The 25512-nt window shown below is 35.6% G+C and overlaps 1 pseudogene; it reads right to left on the bottom strand.

Moving 5' to 3' along the window:
- Positions 1-2603: 2603 nt before the first annotated feature.
- On the bottom strand, positions 2604-25067 carry LOC119805729 (annotated as a pseudogene).
- Positions 25068-25512: the final 445 nt, after the last annotated feature.

Genomic DNA, 25512 nt, shown 5'->3' with positions numbered 1-25512 from the left:
ATATTCCAGACATATACTTATTATGATGTGTTGTTTCTCTTCATTGTTGAATGGTTGACATAGAAATATCTGAAAATGTTTAAGATGTACAATTGTACAAGTTGTTTTACATTTTTTGACATGTCTAATTTGCAAGACTCTTTCCTGACTATATAGCATTAGTTCTTTATTTCAATAGGACACATTAAGTAAATGACAATGGACCTAGATAAGAAATATCAATATTCTTGTATTTATAGAACTATTTGTCAGAGACCAAGAAGCTACAAGACACTGCAAAGAAATGGGAACATTTGAAAAGGGACTGACTATTGGCCGCACAAAACCTGTGAGTGTAGTATGCATTTAATGCATTTATTATCTGTTATGTTTTATTACATTGTTAGAATTTTTCTCATATATTTTTCTATATTATTAAAGTTAAAAATTTATTAATCAATTTTCCAAATAATGATAATTAAATCATTTATCTTTCTTTTACTCTTCTCAATCACTCATGTGTAGCTATTTTGTTTTCTCAAATACATCTTTATTCTAAATTACCTATATATGGCTCAACAGTTAAGAGTACTGCCTACTCTTCCAAAGGTCCTGAGTTCAGTTTCCAACAACCACATGGTGGCTCACAACCATCTGTAATGTAATGTAAAGAGGTGCCCTCTTGAGGAAGAGATCTGGTCAGTTGTCCTCATCAACTTAGACTCTGAAATCCAATATGGGAATGGACAAGTTCAACAGAACCACTGTAGACAGGCTGCCCATACATGATTTTTATTATACATATTACATATACATAGATATTTATACTCATAAATATATAAATGTAACCTGATTAATATGTTATATATATTATATGTATTATTGGGGCTGATCTGACTACATTCCTAGGAGATTCAATCTCATAGAAAACTTCCTGTTCCTCAATTTCTTGGAATCTTTTTTCCACTCCTGCATGATGTTTCCTGAGCATTAGGTGCAGGAATTCTGGTATAGATATATCAGTTAAGGCTAGGAACCACACAATAACCTGTTAGCTGTATTTTTATTGGTTTATGCTTATGTAATTGTGTTTGTCTGAGGTATAAGAGCATATTTGTTTCATGTATAAGGAAAAATATTTGGTTTGCAATTAGAAATTATGTTAATTTAGTAAAGTTGTAGCTATAGATTTCTTCAGGATCAATAACCACACTAGCCTTGGATAGTTGTTTAGATCTCCAGAACCAGGCATTATTTCCTTGTATTAGAGTTGATCTTAACTCAAAATTTACAGTTATTATCTACTACTAAAGTATATGTGTCAGTATTGGAGCCCTAGAATTATTGTGCCATGCTAGTCATGAAGACACCAAACAAGGTTTCAAACCTTCATCTTCAAAAATGATGAAGCATCAACAATAGCTCCCTAGTAATGCGTCTTGAAGATAAATGGTCCAATGCATCAATATACTACCTTTAAAAATAATTACATATCTATTGGAAAGATGAATCAGTGATTATAAGACCTGCCATATAAGTCAGATGATATTGGATCTATCCCAGGAATCCACTTACAGGTGTAGGACAAGTACAGATTCCACATAAAGGCACAGTGACCTCCACATGTGTTATAGAATTATACCCACTTAGTAGTAAATAAATAAATAAATCACATAGGACACAGATGATAATACTCTAGTAACTTTATTATTGCTTTAAGATGCCAAGGGGAGGTGAGTGAATATCCTTGTGACAATAACATTTATAGTTTTACTTTTCTTTTTCATTTTATTAAAAACAGATTTTTCTCATATAATATATATTGATTATGGTGTTCCTTTGCTCTGATCCTTCAGGCTTCTCCATACCTCCCCTCCAATCTGGATCTATTCCCTTTCTGTCTATTCTTACCAAATAAATAGGATTCTAAGTGATAATAATAAAATATGATAAAATAAAATACACTAATAGAAAAAAAACTATCATACCAGACTTGGACAAGACAGAGAAACAGGAAGAAAACAGCTTAAGAAAAGACACAAGAATCAGAGACCCACTATTTTGCACACTCAGGAATCCCACTGAAAATCTTAAGTTAGAAGCCATATCATACATGCACAGGACACTTGCAGGCCATGTGCAGGCTTCTCTCCAGTCTCTGAGTTCATATGAGATTTGATCATGTTGAATAAAAGCAGTGGTTCTCAACCTGTGGCTCAGGACTCCTTTGTGATCAAATGACCTTTTTACTTGTGTTGCATTATCAGATATCCTGTATATAATATATTTAGATTACAATTTATAACAGAATCAAATTACAGTTATGAAGTAGCAAGAAAAATAATTTTATGGTTTGTGGCCACCACAACATGAAGAACATGTTGCAGCATCAGGAAGGTTGAAAACCACTGACTAAGATGGTCTTTCTAACTTGGTGTCCTCCATCCTCTCTGGCTCTTACATTCTTTCTACTTCCTTCCCTCTGTGTTTACTGTGCTCTATGGGATGTGCAGCCATCTATTTAGGGTTTGGTGTTCAGGTACTCATGTGAGTATAGGAGAATGCCATTCAAAGTCATTGTATTTCTAATTTTATTTTTAAAGAACAGTAGTATTTTTTTATCCTTAGGTTCCTGAGATATCTTGTCTCTGCTTCTTTATCACCGAAGCAGTGTTGGGCATGTGTCCCATCCTATGTAATGGTCCTTAAATCAAACCACAATTTGGTTGATTACTTTCACAAACTTGTGTTGCAAAAGCCCTAGCATAGCTTGTAGTCAGGATATCAACATATTAGTAGTGTTTGGGCTGGTCTGGTGTATATTTAGGGAATGTGCAGAGTACCTTTGTGTGCCTAAGATGTTAGCACATAGGAGTGAAGGTTATAAGTGGGCTCCAGATCGACTCCTCCATGTTCAATGGGTTGTGTTTTCTTTAGCACTATGGCTTTGTCATTATTTTGTGAAGAGCATCTATATTATTGGTAATGTTTGAGATTGTTTAGATTCCCATGGGAACCCTTTAACCAACATCTTAATTAGATGTACCCCATTCTCAGTGCTGGAACCTTCTTTTGATAGCAAGAATTATCCTGTTAGAACTCTGTCTCCTCCATAGACAATTTAATGTAGATCACTGTAATATATGTACATATTTAGCAAGTTTTTACTGTATCAGGTTTTACTACCCTTCATATGGCACTTAATTTTAGCTGTCTCTTCTCAAATTTTATCCCTTATTCTGCATTTCATCCCCACTCCACTTGATAGTCATGTTCTAGCCCCTCATTTATCCATAACTATCTATTTTCTCTCCCTTTAACAACAAGATGTGTCTGTACCCCTAGTCACTTAGACTATAATTAAACTCTTGATCCATGGATTGTATTTATAACCAATATCATTACATAAGCAAATATATGCCATATTTTCTTTCTGTGTCTGGGTTATTTCATTTAGAATGTTTATTTTGTAGTTATATCCAATTACTTGTAAATTTTGGGATACCCCCAGATTTTAATGGCCAAGTAATACTTCATTGTATAAATGTATTATATTTTCTTTATCATTTCTTCTGTTGAGAAACATCTATGTTGTTTTCTAATGCAAGCTATGATGAATAGAGCAGCAATGAGCATATCTGAGTCAGGATCTCTTTGGTAGGATGAAATGTCCTTAGGTATATGCCTATTTGTAATATAGCTGTGTCTTGATATATACTTATTCACATCTTCCTGAAGAACTAACACTTTCAATTGCACAGTGGCTGTTCAAATTTGTACTCCAACCAAAAACATATGAGTGTGTTCCTGGATTTACTTCAGCATAAGCTGATACTTGTTTTCTTGATCTTAGCCATTCTCTCAGTTGTAAGATGGAATTTTATAGTAATTTTGATTTCCATATTTCTTTTTTTTGGTTTTTTCGAGACAGGGTTTCCCTGTAGTTTCTAGAGCCTGTCCTGGAACTAGCTCTTGTAGACCAGGCTGGCCTCGAACTCAGAGATGCGCCTGCCTCTGCCTCCCGAGTGCTGGGATTAAAGGCGTGCGCCACCACCGCCGGGCTGATTTTCATATTTCTAATGCTTATATATTTTGAACAGTTCTTTAAGTGGTTTCAGCTATTTGAGATATATTTTTGAGAGTTCTTCATTTATATCTATACCTCATCTTAAAATAGGGTCAGTTGTTTTTTCTTATCAAGTTTTTTTTTTGGGTTTACGTTGTGATGAGTCAATAGGAATACTGTGGAGAGACCTATGTGAGGGAGAGATCAGCAGAGCTGCTCCATCTCTGACCTGCCCAAACTGATTTCAACCTTATCTTTGATGAGTCTGTCCTGACCTTTTTCTTATTCTCCCTGGGTACATACATATCCCAGCGTGACTGTCCAAGCAGGAAAAGTTTGTTTGAGTGGCTTCTTGTCTATTAATTTGTAATCTTATATCCATTTAAAAAATTCATGTCTTTTTAGAAAAATCATTAAATGAGATATAATTATCTGTCTTTCCTTTTCACTTCCTCTCTCCAGCCCATCCCAAGTAACGTTACTTCAAGTTTTCCACATACTCCTTTAAGTGATAATCTTGTTTTCTTTTTGTAACACACACCACATGGATTATACACACGTCTGTTATACGTGTGTGTGTGTATTACTGAGTCTATTGTTTCAAAACTAATATATTACAAAATGACTGTCAGCAACCCTTTCTTTTAGCTGCATAACATACCTTTTCTTTATTAGTAGGATGGTTTTCAGACATGGCTTTAGGATTTCATTAGTCACAAGATACAAGATTCTCTTACCTGTGACAGGAATGTACAAGGGGTCACTTGGGGATGACCACACATGGGAGGAATTCCTGAAAGAGCCATAGCATCTATAGGTCCCTTTCTTGATCACAGGATCAAGAAGGAAGTCTGCCTTGAATGTTCCATTGTGGCTCTGCACTGCAGGAAGCCCATGTCCCTGAGGTACCCCTTCCTTGAACAAATGGAACATTTCAAACTGATGGTCAGAGATGCAGGACAAGGTTGTATTCTCTCCTGACATCACCACGGGACACATCAAGGTTGACAGAGAAGGTTTCTTGTATAAACCTGGAAGAAAAGAGACAGAGGGGCAATTTCTTAGCAGCATTTAGGGCTTATTCATTCTTCAATGTTCCCTCTCTTTCTATGTCTGTTATCTCTCTCTCTTTCTCTCTTTCCCTCTATAAGTCCATTTCTCCTTGCTGTTTTTCTTTTTCTCTCTCCTCCTCTTTTCTTCTACATTATCATAATGAATCTCTGATCTCATCACAGTACACAAACGTTTAACACCAATTTTTGCTTTTTATAGTTTGTGTCTAACCACATTAGTTCATTCCTTTTGCTTTGTAACATATTTTTATTAACATATTTTTTAATTTCTAAAATTAAATACAGTTAAACTACTTTATGTCCTCTTTATCTATAATTGTTATTACATAAATCTATATATTTATATGTTTATTTTCTATTTTATCTCAAATTCCACTGATTCTATTACTTTTCCTTGTTGGTATTCATTATGTTTCTTTTATTCCAATTTTTTAAATCAATGGGTATAATTAGAGTTAATTATTATTTTGTTTTAAATAGCAGACAAAGCAATGGACTTCATTTTGACATTCTCATACATCTGCTTTGGTTTATTTTCTCCCCATTCCCCTCCCCTATACAGCTTTTTTGGTCCTTTCTCTCCCCATTTACTCTATCATAGCATATGTATTCTACATCTTTCCCCATCCCTCTCTTAATCTCCTTCCCTTCTCACGGTCCATTTCCAATTAAATGACCTCTAAATTTCCAATTCTATGTATTTTAAAAAGCTAGACTCTGACTACATTCTAAGTTATCTATTTTCTATCTTATCTCTTTTTACAGATCTGTATTAATTATTCTCTTTACAACCCACAGGATTTTCCATGAATGCATTTGCTTCCTTTGAACAGGGGCCATGATGATCTTCCCTCCCTTGTGCCTATAGTATGTATACAGTTCACATGTGAACTTTCATCTGTTTCCTTATCTCTGTTTTAAAATATATAATATCTGCTTTTATTTCTCTATCTCTACTTTTAAATTTCTATGCTGACTTAAGTTTTCTGCAGGTTTGCACCTCCTACACATGCTGTGCTTACTATTTCCTCAGCACTATCTCTCTCTCTATCTCTGAGCCTTCCTCTCAGTTCCCCCTTTCTGACTCATTCTGTGAAAATATAAATATATATTTTCTGCTTTATGGAAATCAGATTATCATTATGGTTACCCTGTAGTATTTTTGGACATCCTAGAATGTTTGAATAACTTAGAACATGAACTAAAAATGTTCATGTTTAGAGATGAACATTTAGAAATGTTACAAACAGAAAGATATTGGTGGTTTACTCAACTACCCAGGCTTAATCTTGTAGCATGTAAAAACCCAGAGACAGATATTGAGGTTTAACCTGAAGACCAGAAAAGAAGAACAGCCAGTCACTGGTTCTTACCTCTACCTCAGTCCAAAAATGAAAATTCTGCCTCCAAGAATCCTTAAAATGAGACTATGAGTGAGAGCTTTCTCTTCTTGTCTTATATTCCTCTCTAGTGCTGGGATTAAAGGCATGCACCATTACTGCCCTGTTTCTATGGCAAATTAATGTAGCTACTGGGTTAAAGGTGTGTGTCACCACTGCCTTGTCTGTAAGGTTGACTAGGACCACTGTTTTACTCTCTGATCTTCAGGCAAGCTTTATTTATTCAAATACAAATGAAATATCACTACAAAGCTATTCTTGTTTGTATAATGGGTCAAATATAAAAAGTATAATCTGGGATGTATAATGGGTCAAATACAAAAAAGTGTAAAAGTATAAAGTGAAAAGAAAAATATATGAGTGTCGTCTGTTTTTAGGATTCATGACTCACGATCCCTTAGACCCATTAAGAATTTAAAGTTAGGTCAGACACATGATTCATCTGTCTCTTCTGGAAGATTTCTTGTCTATACAAGGTAAAGGGCAGACAAAATTCTGAACTATTTATGACTTTGAACATAAGTAGAAGTATGTTATTGAATCGAATTCATACCAAGTTTGCTTACTTGCCACTTTTTCTTTTTCTCTTTTTATGACTCCCTTGACCTCCCTATATCTGTGCTTTGTGTTATAACCAATGGTTTAATCTTGTGTCTCTGTCTTCATTGTCTATGTCAGTAATATACTCACAAAGGCTTCTTTTCTCTAATTTTCCCACCTTCATCTTTCTCATGACATCTCAAGACTTTCAGTCTAGACAATATATGTTTTGTCTTACAGATAACTAGCAGGTAACAACTTCTTACCTGTGATCTTTATGTCAACATGGTCACTGGATTCGGACCACTCATATGGTGTTTGATGGGAAGAACCATAACATGGTTAATTCCCACCATGTTCAGGTATCACAGGGCCTATTGAGAAGTTGGCATGGGATCCCCCAACATGAGATTCTGCAGACAGCTAGTAAGAGTCCTTGATTATTCCCTTTCTATGTGACATCAAAGTGAAAATGTCAAACATAATCTCTGAATGGCATTGCAGTGTCACCTTCTCTCCTAATTTTACCTGAGGAGCTTGTAGGGCCAAGAGGAAAGGCTTCCTGTAGATTCCTAAAAATAAAGAGAATGTGAGTCTGAACCTGACCTAAATCTATGCATCCAAGAAAACTTATGGTTTCCCCCTAACCTGTCCTTCCTGTCAGTGTCCCAGTGCCCTTGTCTGTGTTTATATCTCCTTTTGTACACAGACTTCTCTGCCTTTTTGTGTCAATTTTCCACTTATTTGGCTCTTGGAATAACACAGTATTTTTCCACTGGCTTGTGGTGAGAATGTGTCCTTTGAACCCTTCTTCCATAGACCCCATTGTTTTTTTCCATGATTGGCAAGTGCAGGAAATATGGCAAACTTTACACCAGGCTGCTTTATGTATTCTTTTGATGCTACTATGAGTAAAGCATAATCCTTGATAGGATAAAGGAATTATTATCGAGGGTATTTAATCTGGTGCTCTCTATGGTTCAAACTTCTGTAAAGCATTAATGATCCAGAATCATAAGCATTGCTTCCTCCCAACATGTTGATATATTAGCATCCTGACTCTTTTCCTCTCAGCACATTTCTTCTCTCCTTCTTAATTCATCCTTACACAAGATTCTGTATTAGTTTCCAATGACTACCATAACAAATTACCACAAAGGTGATTCTGAAAAAGATTACAAAAGTTCCGAAGTTCAGAATTCTGAAAAGCCAAAATGGCATAAACTAGGTATTTTCAGGGATGTGTTAGTGGTCAAAGCAGCAGAGATTATCCATTTCTTTTTGCTTTCCAGCATCTGGAGACCTCATGCATTCTTTGGCACTTAGGCTCTTCTAAGTCATGTTAGTGATATTGTGTCTCTGCCATAATTTTTTTGTTTTGTTCAGCACTGAATTTGTACTTATTTTTTTCTATCTACCCTTATAGTTCTCTGGACCCAGGATAATTCATGATAGTCTTTCAACCTGACATCTACTTGTTGAGGTCTAAGTTCCATCTTCAATCCCAATTTGTCCTTGAATCTTTTAAAACTCAGAAAAACTTAGGGACTAGAAAATGCTCTTATGTATCATAATATACCCAAAACATTATCTATTTCTCTGTGTTAACTATTCCTCTATAAATAGAAACTCTGTCTAACACTATTCCTAAAATTTCCAGGGTTGGTAGATTTTAGGGTTATGAAAAGACATTCCAAACATCATCTCTGACCTGAAATTATGATCTTCAGAAGGTCACTGTGTGATATAAATTCCTTTGGATATTGATATTTAAAAACGTAGCATCTGTAGGTTCCTCCATATGCTGCTGTCACAGGACCCAAGACAAGCCTACTCTGGAACATTCTTTCATGGACCTGATGGTTAGGATCCCCATGTTCTTTTTGTAGCATGAATATGTAAGACTCAGTATAAGAGTCACATCGAAGTTCCACATACTGTCCTTGAGGGACAACATGGCTTGGCCAGGCAGACAGTGAAGGCTTATCATGACCTCCTGTATAAAGATGAACAAAGTAAAAAATTTAATGATTCCCCTTAATCTATAAAAAATGAGCATCCAATTTTCACTTCATCAGGGTCCTTTGTACAAAAATTACTCTGAAACATCCTTGTTTAAATGTGTGAGGTTGAAAGCCTCAGGGGACTCAGTAATTAAACAAACACCATATGTACTGGAAAGCTGAAAATTGCATGATTCATCAGTGGCCCTTCTTTGCTCTGAAGAAACTGTAAGCTACCCTAGCCTGTTGAATTCAAGATGTTTACTGTCTGCAAGTTGTGTAGAGAGCTCCAGGGTTTTAGCTTTTTTTTTTTTTTTTTTTTTGGCTTCTGAATTCTTTTTTTTTTTCTTTCTCATGGTTTATTTTTTTTATATTTAAAAATTTCCATCTCCTTCCCTCCTCCTCCCCCTCCCTCCGCTCCTCCTCCCCCTTCCCGCCCCTCCTCCTCCCCCTTCCCGCCCCTCCTTCTCCCCCTTCCCTCCCCTTCCCTCCACCCATACCTCCCCTCCCTCCCTCTCAAGGCCAAGGAGCCATCAGGGTTCCCCACTCTATGCTAAGTCCAAGGTCCTCCCAACTCCCCCTTCCTGGACCTGGGGGGAGTTGGGAGGGTTTTAGCTTTTATGATAATCACCCATATTGAGGTGTGATTTCAATAATGCTTTTGAGTCATTCCTTGATGTTCCATATTACTCCTCATCAGTGCTGCTATTAGTAACCTCAGTAAACTGACAAATTCAACCATTTGGACTTTGATGCAAGCATTGTGTGATCTGTCCTAGGTTTCTTTTATGTGGTAATCACTTTTGCATGTGTTGTATCTTCCCAAGGAAAGTACGAAACACAAGTCTTTTCATTTAATGGGTTCCCCAGCTACCACATATATATATATATATATATATATATATATATATATATATATATATATATATTATCTTTCTCTGGTAAGATTTGTGTAAGTCTTAAATAACAAAATAGATTTGGTCATAAAAATTGTAATATAAAAATAAATTATATCAGATGACTAGAGGAAAAGATTCATTTGTGAGATGAAAGATGGGAATTGTGGCCACAAAGATAGCAGAAGAGGAATGCTCTTGACTCACTTTTACTGGCTCTAGAACTCTACGAATACTCAGATTAGAATTACATTGTAAATATTCCAGACCTTAGGGGTGAAGGTGAGCCAGCCTATAGGACCACAGAACTGAGAAAATAAACAATGAAATAGGAGGAATGACTCTTGTACAGAAATTCATTCTCAGAAGTCATGTAGGATCATGTTTTTACACTAAAACTGATAGATTAGAGGCAAATACACACACAAACACACACACACACACACATCCTCACACAAGTTTCTCCATTTATAGGCTCCTTGCAAATAAAACTTTGAGATTATAGTATTACTCTGGCATTGGGTTTGCTTGATTTGGACTCATGATTGCCAGTTCATGAATCTTGTCATTGTTATCTATTCACATGAGGAAAGGTGCATTAGCAAAACACTGCAGTGAAGACCATATAGACTCCAGTCAGTATGGACATCTTACAATACTGATCATGCAGAAACAATCATGGAACCAGTAAAAAACTGTCCCTGATTGTGTAGTACAGCTAATAAAATTACTGAAACAGAAAGCCAGGCTACCAACAGCATCTGATATCAAAACAGAATGGGCAGGCTAGTCAAACAAACAAAATTGACACCATGGTCATCTGGTCCAGGTTTGCAACTAATTTGCCCAACTCCATTCTCAAATTAGATGAAATAGTAAAAGTCTATTTACAACCAAAGAACTTTGGCATGTAATAGAGAAAGTGGTTCTCTTTAATATGCAGGTGTCTCTGTGTAAGAATTTAAGTATGAAAATCAGAGAAGTAAAATATGACAGAGAACAATAGTGAGGCTCTGGTAACAAACACAGAGGAAAGGAAGAACTGTGAAGCCCATGAAAATTCATGGTAGTATTTTTAATGAATTGACATATTTATAAGAAACTGTGAATATTCCTTTTTAGCTCTTAATATGTTTTCTTTATTCTGTATGTTTGGTGTTTTGATTAATATATGGCAAACGGACTTTTCTTTTGATCAAGTCTATTTGGTATTCTGTAAGTTTCTTATATCTTCACATGTTTTTCTTTTTTTTTCTAATGTTCAAATTCTTTATTGAGGTTTATGCAATCTCTTAACTGTAATCTCCTGTAAAATAAAAATACCCATATTATATAATTCCAACATATTATATACATATAATATACATATTATATTATATATATTCCAACAAAATATACACTACCATCTTAAAGCATAGGGAAAGGAGTATAGTAAGAAAATACTGCACCAAAGCAAGACCACAAGCAACCAGATAATCTCCAACTATGCATCTACATTTCTGATGTCAAAGCACTCTTCAGATTTCCACCTACTTTCATATTTTTTGGCTGCAACATATTTCATTCTCTTGTGCTGGTTCTACTCCTTGTTAATAGTTTTCTTTAGCAGGTATCCCATGGTTCTAGCATTCTGGAAAATGGAAAAGTGTTCATCTATGGCAAATGTGATTATCTGCCCTGTTACAGAAGCAGAGGCTTTATTAAAATTAATAAAAATGGAGGAACTGTAGAGGCCGAGGTAATACTCATGGAACCCTATGTTCTCCTTAAAGAAACTGGAACTATAGGTGGATCCTTAGACTTTTATTTGAGTTAGAAACATATCTATTTTTCTATTCCTGACATATGAGGTACAGGTATTAGCCACACCTGTTGACAATAACTTTGAGAGAGCAGATCTCTCTGGTCTGAACTTAGGTGGGACCTCTATTTGAGGTAGAAGCGCGGTAACCTTGAGGGAATATAAGTAAAATCCAATTCTGTGACCATTAGTCAATATGTTTATCTTTCTTTAGGTTGGGAAAGATTTCTTCTATGATTTTGTTGAATTTATTTTCTATGTTTTGAGTTGGACTTCTCCTTGTTCTATTCTTAGGTTTGGTCTTTTCATGGTGTCCCATATTTCCTGGATATCAAAACAACTCTGAGATTCTATCTTACACCTGCAAAAATGGCCAATATAAAAAACACTGATGACAGCTTATGATTTAGAGGATGTGTGGTAAAGGGAACACTCCTCTATTGCTGGTGGGAGTGCAAACTGATGCAGGCACTTTGGATATCAGTATGGTGATTTCTCAGAAAATATGAAAAGGCCTACCTCAAGACCTAGCAATACCACTTTTGGGTAACTACCCAAAGAATACTCAATCATACCGCAAAGTCATGAGTTCAGTTGTGTTCATAGCAGCATTATTTGTCATAACCAGAACTTGGAAAAACCTAAATGCCTCTTGACCAAAAAATGGATAAAGAAGATATGGTATATTTGCACAATGGAATACTACACAGAGGAGAAAAATAATGACATCTTAAAATTTGCAGGCAAATAGATGGATCTAGAAAACATCATGAGTGAGGTAACCCAGACCCCAAAAGACAAATACAATATGTACTTACTCATAAGTAGTTTTTAGACATAAAGCAAAGAAAAACCAGTCTATAATTCACAACCCAAGTGAACCTAGACAACAAAAAGAACTCTAAGAGAGACATAAATGGATATAATCTAAATTGGAAGTAGAAAAAGACAAGATATCCTTAGTAAATGGGAGTGTGGATATCATGACGGAAGGTAGAAGGTAAGGGGAAAGGAAGGAAGGGAAGTGGAGAAAAATATATAGCTCAATAAAACAATAAAAATAAAAAGAAACTATGAATAAAGATTGGAACTAGGAACCACAAATAAGAGAGAAAATGTGACTTTTTTTTCTAGATATGGGTTACCTCACTCAGTATAATACTTTTTAGTTCCACGTATTTTTCTGAAAATTTCACGGTTTCATTGTTACATACCACTGAACAGTATTTTAGAGTGCACATGTGACATATTTTTGTTATCCATTTATCATCTTAAAAACTTTCAGTCTATTTCCTTGTCCTCGCCATTGAGAGTAGAATAGCAAAGACCATGACTGAGAAAGCATCCATGGCATAGTGTGTCAGGTTCTTTGGGTATATGTCAATGGGCAGAAATAATGAAAATATAGTTTTCCCACATGAAATTACAAAGAAATTAAATATAAGAAGAAAAATCTTTTTACAAAAACACATATTCTAACTAAAAAAGAACCTTGGTCTAAAGTATTTTATAAATTTTGAAAATAAAAGAATTGAATAACATAAAATTTTTGGCAACATTCATCTTTCATAAAGTACATAACTACTGAATTGGAAAATGCATGGACCATCTTGATGTCTAAGGAGGTAAAGATTCTTGCTGCCTTACTCTCTGGTTTTGATTGCTGGGACTTATATGGTGAAAGGAAAAGACTGATTCCATAAAGTTGTCCTTTTACCTCCACACTTGTGCCATAGTACATGTATATTACATGTCCTTGTATGTGTGCGCTCGTGCAAGCACGTACACCCAAACGTATGGGTGCATATGAACCTGGGTGCATCTCAAAAATGCAAAATTTCATAAAATAAATGCAATGTTTACATATTATCCTTGATAGAGTAGGAGAATGAGTGAGCTTAGATAAGGCATATCATATAATATAATGAGTAAATATAGAAACAGAATCAAAATAAAATGAAGAAGAATGACAGGAGTTTTTGATATCATCCAAATACCAAGTTATCAGTCATAAAAACATAAGCAGTGTAAAGGAATATAGAGCTATTCTTGGGTGTGTAGGGGAAACAGTGAAACTAGCATGAGTTTAGGCAGGGCATTGAATATAATTAAAATGCATTGTATAAAATTATCAAAAACTTAGTAAAATAATAAGAAAAGACACAAATGACAGGTAATAAAAATAAACAAAAAATATAAAGAAAATATAGAACACTCTTAAACTTGGAATAAAATGAACATGATGAGGTCCCAGAAGGTCAACTCACACAAAAGGAATTCAACCCAAATAGTCATGATAACAGAACACATTATTATTATAAGAGATCCTGAAACCAGAATGAGAAAAGAAGCAACAAATATGCAAGGACTTCCAATACAGCTAATGGCTAAGTTCTGAGCAAAGACCTACAAGCCACAAGAGATCAGCATGATGGAATCAATGAAATGAGTGTAACAAAGAAAAAGTCTGCCTCCAAAAGTCAGCAACACTGTCATTCAGAAATACAAATAATAATTTTTAAAAAGAAATAGCAGCATAGTCAGTTACCATAAGCACACTAAACATTGTAGACTCCTTCAGATTGAAAGAAAAGGCTACTATTAGTTACATAAAACATCTTCATGTAGAGAATGTAAAAATAGCTCACTAAAAACAAGCCAAAATAAAAGGTGGCAATATTATGCAGGTGGTACAAAAGTTCTATTAGTAGCATAGGTGTTTGAAGACAAAAATAATATCTTCAGTAATCTGTCAGGTGATAACCATATTTGAACAAAATAAATTACAATATAAAAATCTCAAAATATGTGGAGGTGGTCAGGTGGCGAGTATAGCACAGGGGAAGATTATCTTTTATTTAAAATGTTGATTATCCTCTGTGTTTTATGACCCACTCCTTTAATTATAGCACTTGGGTGACAGAAGCAGGCAAATATCTGAGTTCATGGTCAGCCTGATCGACACAAGGTGATTTCTAGGATAGTCAGGGCCACACAGAGAAACCATGTGTTGAATAACAAAAAAACCAAAAATATGTTTATTTGATTAATGCTTATGCCTAACTCAAACAAAGGCAGAGTGTGGGCGTATCTTAGAAAGAACTGAGATGCAGGTTTCTAGGGTTATAACTTTAAAGTTTAGAAGACTTACCAAGAAGTCTCTCACAGAAACTACTCTCCAAAACCCCATAATAAGGCTTTCCTCTTAGAAGGAAACTTAACTATCATAATGGTTTTAAGAATGTACTCACCTGCTTGTGCCAGTGGAATTAGGAGTAGAATGAAGCCTGGAAAGAAAAGCTCATGATGGATGATCTATCCCCTTCCAATATCCTAGTGGTCTGACCTCCCCGCCCCTGTTACAGAATCTCTGTACAGTATAATCAGAGGTCACTTTGTTTTTATTTCTTTTAATTTTTAAATTTTTGGGTTTTTTTTTATGAGACTGGATTTCTCCATGTAATAACACTAGCTGTGCTGGAAATATCTCTTGTAGACCAGGCTGACCTTGAATTTACAGAGAATCACCTGCCTCTGTCTCCCTAATGCTGAGATTAAAGGTGTGTACCACCACCACTGTGGAGGCCCAATTCCACCTTCTCTGATGGTCAGAGTTAGGAGACTGACAGGCATAGTTAAAGGTATGCACCACCACAACAAGACCCAGAGTTCACTTTGTTAAAATGAACTAATGTATCATTATCTACCATAGAAGCCAGTGTCTCTGCTGTCGATGGATCCAGCCTCCCAGAACAAAATTCCACACCCTTCATTCCCAGCAGGACTCACCAATACACACAAGGTTTAGGAGCACAGACAGCATGGTGCTTCTTTAACTGACAAGGGAACAAAGCCAGCATAAAGCTTACAGGATGTTGTAAGACTCTTGAAGTATCTACCTGACCACAGCACTGAAAACTGATCAACAGAACACATATTCATTCACCCCATGTTTATTATTTTTTCCAGACATAATTATCTGTAACCCTGTTTAGCTTGGAATGCATTTTGTAAAGAAGGCTTGGTTTGAATTCAAAGATCTAATTGAGAGTGCCCCCCCCAAATGCTTTTATTAAAAGTGTATGTCCACAAAGGAGGGTTCACACACCTCCTTTACCATAGCCTGGAAGTAATGCAGATTCCTGGAAATTGTTCAGTCATTAGCTCTTCAGAAACAGAATTTACCATGACTACAACTGAGTTGCATCCTGGACACAGAACCTTTTATTCAAATAATCGATTTGATTATTGCACTAAAAGTTTGCAGGTTGTCGCTTTTTAAATCTAAGACACAATGGCTCCTCTGGTGTTCTGTGTAAAATGTCCAATGAGTATTAGTTTTGTTATAACAACAATTGTAATGTGTCGATCAAAATGATTATGCTGGTAATAATCCAGTGTTGGGTTATAATTATTCAATATTTTTTCTTGATTGATTTTCTAGGTTTTACAATAATAAAATTCCACTTCTTTTCAAAAATCAGAGAAATATTATTTTTGCCTTAATTGAAATTTGTTTCCTTGTCCCGTAGTCAGACTGATGACTATCTTGAATATCATCATAGAACCTTCATCTGGTAATGGATGGAGATAGAGACAGAGACCCACATAGGAGCACTGGATTGAGCTCCCAAGGTCCAGCTGAAGAGCAGAAGGAGGGAGAATATAAGCAAAGAAGTCAGGACTACGAGGTGTTGGTCCACCCACTGAGACAATGTGCCTGAGCTAATGGGAGCTCACCAAAGCCAGCTGGACTGGAACTGAACGAGTGTGGGATCAAACCGGACCCTCTGAATGTGGCTGACAATTGGGGCAGACTTAGAAGCCAATGGTAATGGCACTGGGATTTGTCTCTACTACATGTACTGGCTTTTTGGGATCCTAGTCTATTTGGATGCATCCCTTTCTAAGCCTGGATGGAGGGGGAGGGCCTTGGACTTCCCACAGGGCAGCATACCCTGCTTCTCTTAGGATTGGAGGGGGAGGAGGAGGGTTAGTGAAGGAGTGGGAGGGAAGTGGGAGGAGGGGAGGAAGTGGAAATTTTGAATGGTATTATTTAAAAGTAATAAGAAATAATCTGCTGAAAAGAAAAAGAAAAATTTATTTTAAATTTTTGTGACTATGTGCATGTGAGTGCTGTTTCCTCATATGGCCAAGAGAGTACATTGATGCACTGCCCTGGAGCTAGAGTCACAGGCAATTGTGAGCCTCCTGGTGTAGGCATAAGGAACTGAAGTTGTGTCCTTCGCAAGAGCGGAACATACTCTCAACCTCTGGGTGATTTCTCCAGTCCTATACCCTTATAATTCTTTACCTAAAATACCAGATACATATTTATTATATTGTATTTTTTACTTTATATTTGAATGGTTAGTATAAAAATCTTTGAGAATGTTTAATATGTCCAATTTTACATTTATCTGATATTTTTAATTTACAAGTCTCATTCCTGGCTCTATAGTAATTTTTCTTTATTTTCTGTAAGACTTATTAAATAAATGACAATGAACTGAGATAAGAAACTTCAATATTCTTATATTGTGTTTCTAGAAATATTTGTCAGAGTTCAAGAAGTTGCAAAACACTGCAAAGAAATGAAAATATTTGAAACTGGACTGACTATTGGCCCCAAAACCTGAGAGTGTACTATGCATTTATAGTGTTTATTATCTGTTATATTTTATCATATGGTTAGATTTTTTCTTAAATAATACTCCATATTTCTAAAGTTAAAATTTTATTTATATATTTTTCATATGAAGTGTAATACCATTTCTCCTTCCCTTACTCTTCTAAATGTCTCTTGTATACCTTTTTTGTTCTCTCAAATTGATTTTTATTTTTAATTACATTTATATATTTATACACACACAATGAGACATAATTTGTCCTTCTAAATATATGAATATGATATAATTAGTCTGTATAATACTATTTAATTCTGTATAATTTTAGGGTTGACTATATTTCTAGAAATTGTAACCTCATAGCAAACTCTCTGTTCCCTTGGTTCTTACAATCTTTCTTCCCTGTCTTACATATTTCCTGAACCTTATTTGTAGGAGTTCTGTTATTGATAGATCAGTTATGATTGAACACCAACAAATCACCTGTTATCTGTATATTTATTAGTTTCTGTTTTTTAATAGTGTTTGTCTAAGGCTATAAGAATTTTTTGAATAGTTGTAAGAGATATATTCATCTGTGAGTACAAAAACAAATATCTAGATATTTAGATTACAATTAGAAATTCTGTTTATTTAGTAATAATGACACTAGCCCTGGACAGTTAGAGTTCTATAACTAGGCAATGTTTCTTGTATGAAAGACCTTGAATCCAATTAGATAGCTATTATCTACAACTAATATGGATGCTCCCCTATTGGACCCTTAGGGTTATAATGCTATGCTGGACCTGAAGAGAACAAATAAAGCTTCAAAACTTCATTTTCAGAAATGCTGAAGCATCAGCAGTAGCCTTCCTTCTAATGCTTCTTGATGATAAATGGTTCAAGGTGTTCACAATGATTAGCTTTAAATATAATTAGTTGTGTATTAGAGAGAAGACTCAGGGATTGATAGGCCTGCCATGTAATTTGGTGACATGGGACCTGATGTAGGTGTGTCTTCTATCTATCTGATGATTTCATTGGTTAATTAATAAAGAAACTGCTTGGCCTGATAGGTCAGAACATAGGTGGGTGGAGTAGACAGAACAGGATGCTGGGAGTGAGGCAGATGTCCCTGGCAATCGCCATGCCTCTCTTCTCTGGGAGAGTCTCCATGAAGCTAGCCACCAGGTCAGACATGCTGACCTGTGGTGCTACACAGATTATTAGAAATGGGTTAATCAAGATGTGAGAATTAGACAATAAGAGACTGAAACTAATGGGCCAGGCAGTGTTTAAATGAATACAGTTTGTGTGTTGTTATATTCGGGGCTAAGCTAGCCATGTGGGAGCCAGGCAGGATGAAAAGCAGGCCTTCTTGCTTCATCACTACAGGGACCCATTCCATGAGACTACTTAAGTCTGTAGTACAAGTGCTGACTCCATAAAATGGTCCACTGTCCTTCGCATGTGTTGTAGAAAGCACCTCATCCTTACCTTACTCCTCCTTCATAGTACCCACAATTAAGAATAAATAGGTTATCAATTATACAAATGATAATACTCCAATACTTCCATTGCTTCTTCAAGATGTTAATGGGAGATGAGTGATTATCCTTATGACAATAACATTTGCATTTTTAGTTTTTTTATTAGAAATAATTTTTTCTTATATACTATCTTGATTAAGGCTTTCCTTTGTTCTACTCCTTCAAGTTCTTCCATACATCCAATCCAATTTGGATCTATTCCTTTTCCCTCTCTTTTTAGAACAGAAACTAGCTTCTAAGTGATAATAATTATGACAAAATAAAATTGAGAAAGAAAAACAATAAATGTCACATCAGAATTTAACAAGACAAAGAAAGAGGTAAAGAAAAGCCCAAGAAAAGGCACAAGAATAAGAGATCCACTCATTTGCACACACATGAATCCCACTGAAAACCCAAAGTTGGAAGTCATAACATATATGAAGAAGACACTTGTAGGCCCTGTGCATGCTGCTTTCTAGTCTCTGAGTTCATATGAACTTTTGGTGTGGGACAACTGTCTTTATTCTGTCAATTTTGTTTTAAATAAATGCTGATTGAACAGTAGCCAGTCAGGAAGTATAAGCAGGACAACCAGACAGGAAGTAGAGGCAGGTCAATGAGAACAGGGGAATTTGGGAAAGAGGGAAGCTCCTTCTGTAGTCCTGTCCAGAAACAGAAGAAGCAAGATGCAACTATGCCACTGAAAATGGTACTGAGCCATGTGGCTAACACAGACAAGATTAATGGGCTAATGTAAGTTAAAAGAGTAAAAAAGAAGCCTGAGCTAATGGGCCAATCAGTTTATGATTAATATAGACCTCTGTGTGATTTCTTTGGGACTTAACAACTGTGGGAACCAAGAAGGACAGAAACCTCAGATAACAAATGGCACCATGTGAACAACTGCATATACATGAAGCCTCACTGTCCAGGCATTGAGATGTCTCATTTCTAGAGATTTGGAAGTTGCTTACTTCTTGTTTACTTAGGTAATATTATATCCTTCTGGAGTCTTTGATAGAGTTTAAGAATGGTTAGTTATAGTTATAATTTTCCTTTCTTATGATAAAAGATAGATATAAATATTGTAACTAATTATTGCTTGATAACTATTTTATTATATGTAATTTTACTATGTTAAAGTTAAAGCCTTTCATTTTGTTTAAACAGAAAAGGGGGAAATGGTGTAGGAGGGTCTTCTCTATGTGTTACTTTCATTGGTTAAATAAAGAGACTGCCTTGGCCTAGTTGATAGGGCAAACTCAGGTAGGTGGGGAAGACATGAATCAAGATGTGAGAGTTAGCCAATAAGAGTCTAGAGCTAATGGGCCAGGCAACAATTTAATTAATACAATTTGGTGTGGTCATTTCGGGTATAAACTAGCCAGGTGGCAGGTATGCAGCCCGCCACTCCTTCTACTACACATTGGATCTCCATTAGAGTTTGAGAACATGACTCAGTTGCCTTTCTAGTGCTGATATGGGACGGGAAGGGGCATGGGATTGCCCTGGATCTTAGGGTCTGGAGTTTGGGGCAGTTCAACAGGGAGGCCAGTCACTCAACTGTTCTTCCAACTAGTGTGTCATGTACCTATACCTATGGAGTTTGCTGGAGCTGGAGAGAAAGGGGGAAGATGAGGTGGGAGAGATGATGGGATTGGTCTTGGGGGAACAGAATCCAGTGGGTATTGGTTCAGGAAGACCTATGAAATCTATGACAATTAATTCACAGTGGCATTTTAATGAAGTATCAGAGTTATAAGAAACTATGGCTAGAGATTTAGAGCTAGGAACTACAGATGAGACTAAAAATGCAGCATTTTCCTTTCTGTGTCTGTATTACCCCACTCAGTATAATATGTCAAAGTTGCATCCATTTACTGGCAGATTTCATGGTTTCATTATTCTTTACGACTTACTAACATTTTACAGTGTACACGTGACACATTTTCATTATCCATTAACCAGATGAAGGGCATTAAGGTTGTTTCATTTTCATAGAAATTATGACTAGAAAAGCAATGAATCTGAGTGAGCAAGCATCCATGGCATAGGATATCAGTTTATTTAGATACATGCCAAGGGATAGAAATGATGCAAATAAAGCACTCCTCTATAAAATCTTAAATAAACAAAATTAAAATGAAAAGAATCTTTAAAAATATTACATGAACTATGGAAAAGACGCTTAGTAGTGATTTGATGAAAATTGGAAATAAACTATTGAACACAGAATAATTTCATAGCACCCCCCACAGGTATGGAGTACAATTACCTAACTGGCAAGCAATTATGAGTCAACAAGGTGTCTAAGTAGGTAAAAGCTCTTGTTTGAAGCTTGACAAACTTAATTCCATTTCTGGGACTCACGTTGTGAGAAGAGAAAATTGATTCCCACAGATTGCCTTCTGACCTACACTTGTGCCATGGTACAGACACACACACACATATACACACACACACAGACACAGACATATCTGTAGATACACACAGAGATCATTTCCATGCTAAATTTTAAAAAATGTACACACACAGACACACACACAAATACACACTCACCCTAAATACATAGAAAAATTTAAAACTTGTACACACTCAGAGACACACACACATACTAAATAAATGTAAAATGTTAAAAATTAATATGATGTTTCAGTATTATATTTGATAAAATAGGAGAACCAGTGAGCTTTGCACAGACATTAATCTAATGGGTTAATAGAGAAACTCACTGCAAATACAGTGAAGAATAATGACAGAGTTTAAAATAACACCATAATGTCAAATTTTAAATCATAAATATTCAAGAAAGTATGATGGAACATGGAGGTTTAGTTGGGTGCATTGTGGATGGCATAAATACATAAGGAATTTGAATAGGTGAATATTATTACAACACATTTAAATTCTTAAAGGATTTATAAATACTAAAAAAGATATAACATAGCTAAAATGAGCATAAAACATTGAGAAAAACTATAGAACAATTTGAGTCATAGAAAAAAATAAAAATAACCATATCCAAGAAATCAAAACATAGAAAAAAATTCAACCAAAATAATCTAGTTCTCAGAGTGAAGTATTGCCATGAAAGAGCTTGACATCAGAATGACAAAAGAAGCAAGTAATACCTAAGTGACTTCCAATACAGCTATTGGCAGAACTCTGTACAAAGTCCCACAGTCCACCAGAGACCAGCATGATTCACTCTATGAGGTGAGTGGAAAAAGCCAAACCCTCACTATAAATGTCAGCAACACTGTGCTTCAGAAATTAAATGTATAAAAATTTTCTCAGAAAACAGTAGTAGACAGAATTCATAGCATTAAGTTCAGGAAATGCTGTGAGGTTCCTCAAGCTGAAAGAAAGAAACTGGTGATGGTTCCATGAAAATATCTGGAAAAAGTGTTGCTCACTAAAAACAATCCAAAATAAGATGGTACAATAGTGTGCTAGTGGTACACAAATTCTGTCTGTAGCATAGATATGTAAAGACAAATATAATAATCTCAATGATTTTTCAAGTGATGCATATATGAAAAAATCATGAATTATAACATCAGAACTTCAAATATCTGGTGGTGGTAGGGTGAAAGTATAGCAAAAGAAAATTTTTTTATTTAAAATTGTTTTTCCCAGTGGTTTATAGTCCACACATTTAATCACGGCACTCAGAAGCCTAGTCCAGGCATATCTCCAATTCAAGGCCAGCCTAGTTTATATATGAGTTCTAAGACAGTCAGAACTACACAGAGAAAACTTGCCTTAAAAAGCAAACAAAAGAAAAATTGTTTATCCAATCACAGTTAATGTCTGACACAGTTAAAGACAGTGTCTGGGACCATCTGAGAGGCGACTGAGAAACAGGATTCCACGGCCCTAACTTTGAAGTTCAGAACTCTCACCAACATTTCACTCATTGAAACCACCAGAGAACACCCTGTGTTGCCTGCTCTCCTGGTGAAAGGAAACCTATCTACTGGGATGGATAGTATCTCAAGGTTTTATGGGTAGACTAACCCACTTATGCTGATGGCTTCTCAGCTTAGAAGAATCCTGAAAAGAAAAGCCAATGATATATAGTGAACAATTTCCATTCAATAGCTTGATGATCTGACCCCCTACATCAACCTCCCTGTTGGGCCTCTGTGCATTAGAACTGGAGCCTCCTTACTTAATATGTTATCATGCATCGATATCCACCATGGAAGCCAGAAGCCAGGCTTTACCCTTTGAATAGATCCAGTCTCTCAAGGTGATATTTCCACCCTGTTAGTCCACACTCTTCATTCCCAGAAGGACTCATCTGTACACATAAGACTTAGGAACACAGATAGCATGGTGCTCTTCAGTTGACAAGAAGCAGAGGCAAAAGAAAATTTACAGGAAGTCATAAGAATCTTGAAGCCTCTATCTGACCACAGCATGGAAAGCTGATCAACAGAGCACATTTTCCTCACCACATTATTGATTTTTTTGAGATAGAGTTTCTCTGTAGACCTAGCTTTCCTGGAATGCACTTTTTAGAGTAGGCTGACTTTGAATTCAATGACTCCCTGTGTCTCCATTCCAATTGCTTGGATTAAAAGTGTTTTTGTTTCCTACCATACTTCAGATGGCTTCTGCCCAATTACCAATGGACTTGGAGGAAAACAGAATCTTGGAAATTGTTCAGACTTCAGTTTTTCAGCCACAGCATGTACCATGATTACAACTAGATTGCATCTTGAGCATAGCATCTTTTATTCCAAATAATACAATTTGAATATTGAACTAAAACTTTTAATGACTTCTGTTGGTTTTTAAATCTGAGTCTCAGTGCTTTCTCTTGTGTTCTGCACATGTCCAATGACAATTATTAATATAACAGCAATTGCAATGTGTCAATTAAAATAATTTTGCTACTATTAATCTAGTATCAGTTTATAATTATTTATTATCTGTATTGAGTGAATATATATATATTCCACGACCTATTAAAATTGAAGAAACACAGCAAGTTTATTATAGAATCAATTGAAATTTTATACTATTTTTTTGGGACCCTACTCCTCATACTCGATCACCTTGTCCAGCATTAATACATGGGGAATTTCTTCTTACTGCAATTTGATGTGGCATGATTTCTTGACACTCATTGTAATATAGATCTTTCCTAAACAGAGCTAGAAGGGGTATGTTTAGGAGGTAGGAACAAAGGTGGATCGGGGAGACACTAGGAGGGAAGGAAGGAGTGGATACTTAGCCAAGTTATAAAATAAGTAAATTTATTTAAAGATATTTTTATGACTTAGCATTCACATTATTTGAAGAATTCCATTTTAAATTATGTGTGAACATTTACATGTGAGTGTTGGTGCTTTAAGGCTAAGAGAGGTCATTGACAGGATGCCCTGTAGCTGGAGTCACAGTTGTGAGTCTCCTGGTATAGCCATTGGGAACTGAAGTTGGGTGCTCTGCAAGTGCAGAAAACATTCTTAACTTCTGTGTGATTAACCTCTCTTCATCGCTATAGGAATACCATTCTTTACAACATACCATATATATGCATATTTATATATTGTATATATGATGTATTGTGTTGTTTCATTTCTTTGTTGAATGGAAGATATAACAATATCTGAAAATGTTTAATATGTACAATTTGACAAGTTGTTTCTGCATTTTTCCAGACATTTTTGTTTATGAGGTTCATTCCTAACTCTTTAGCAGTTGTTTATTAGCAGTTTATGTCATTAGAACATATTAAATGGAGGACAATGACCTTGATAAGAACCATCCATATGCTTATGATGTATTTCTAGAGGAGGCCAAGAAGCTGTAAGACACTGCAAGATATTGGAACATATCATTTCCCTTATCTCTCTCAACCTCTCCAATATAGCTCTTTTGTTCTCCCTCAAATTCATATTTATCTTTAATTACCTTTATTTATTTATAGATATCTTATTAAATAAATAATTACAACCTGAAAAATCTGTATAATGTAATTTATATGTCTATAATTTTAGTGATTACCACAGTCTTAGCAGATGCAATCTCAGCAAATTTCATGTTACTCTGATGCTTAAAAATTTTTCCCTTACTTGCATCTTGTTCCCTGAGACTTAGGTACAGGAATTGTGTTGAAGATGGATCAGCTGGTCCTGGGCAACACACAATCACCATTCTTTGCATTTTTTATGTGTCAGTGTTTTATAATAAAGTTTGTCTGAGGCAAATAGAAGGTTTTTCTTTTTTATGAGTGGAAAGAGCTAGACTTTTCGGTGTGTCCAAGGATAAAGGTTTAGATATTTAGAATGGAAATAGGAATTATACTTAATTAATAAAGTGGCAGTTGTAGAATTTTCTAAGGTCAATCATTTCACTTGCCCTGGACAGTTGATTAGATTTCCAGAACCAGGCAATACTTTTTGTGTTTGAACAGACCTTAAGTTCAATTACACAGCTATCGTCTACTACAAAGATATGTATGCTACTCTGGAAACCTTGGGGTTATTGTGCCATTCTGGTCAGGAAAAGACTAAACAAGGCCTCAACCCTTCATTTTCAGAACGGGATAATTGAGATGGGTGAAGGACAGAGATGAGAGCAAGGAAAGAGATATTTTAAT

The sequence above is a fragment of the Arvicola amphibius genome, unplaced genomic scaffold, assembly GCF_903992535.2.
Source record: "Arvicola amphibius unplaced genomic scaffold, mArvAmp1.2, whole genome shotgun sequence".
Classification (NCBI taxonomy): domain Eukaryota; kingdom Metazoa; phylum Chordata; class Mammalia; order Rodentia; family Cricetidae; genus Arvicola; species Arvicola amphibius.
The sequence above is the reverse complement of the archived record's forward strand: the minus strand, read 5'-3'. Positions and strand labels throughout refer to the sequence as shown.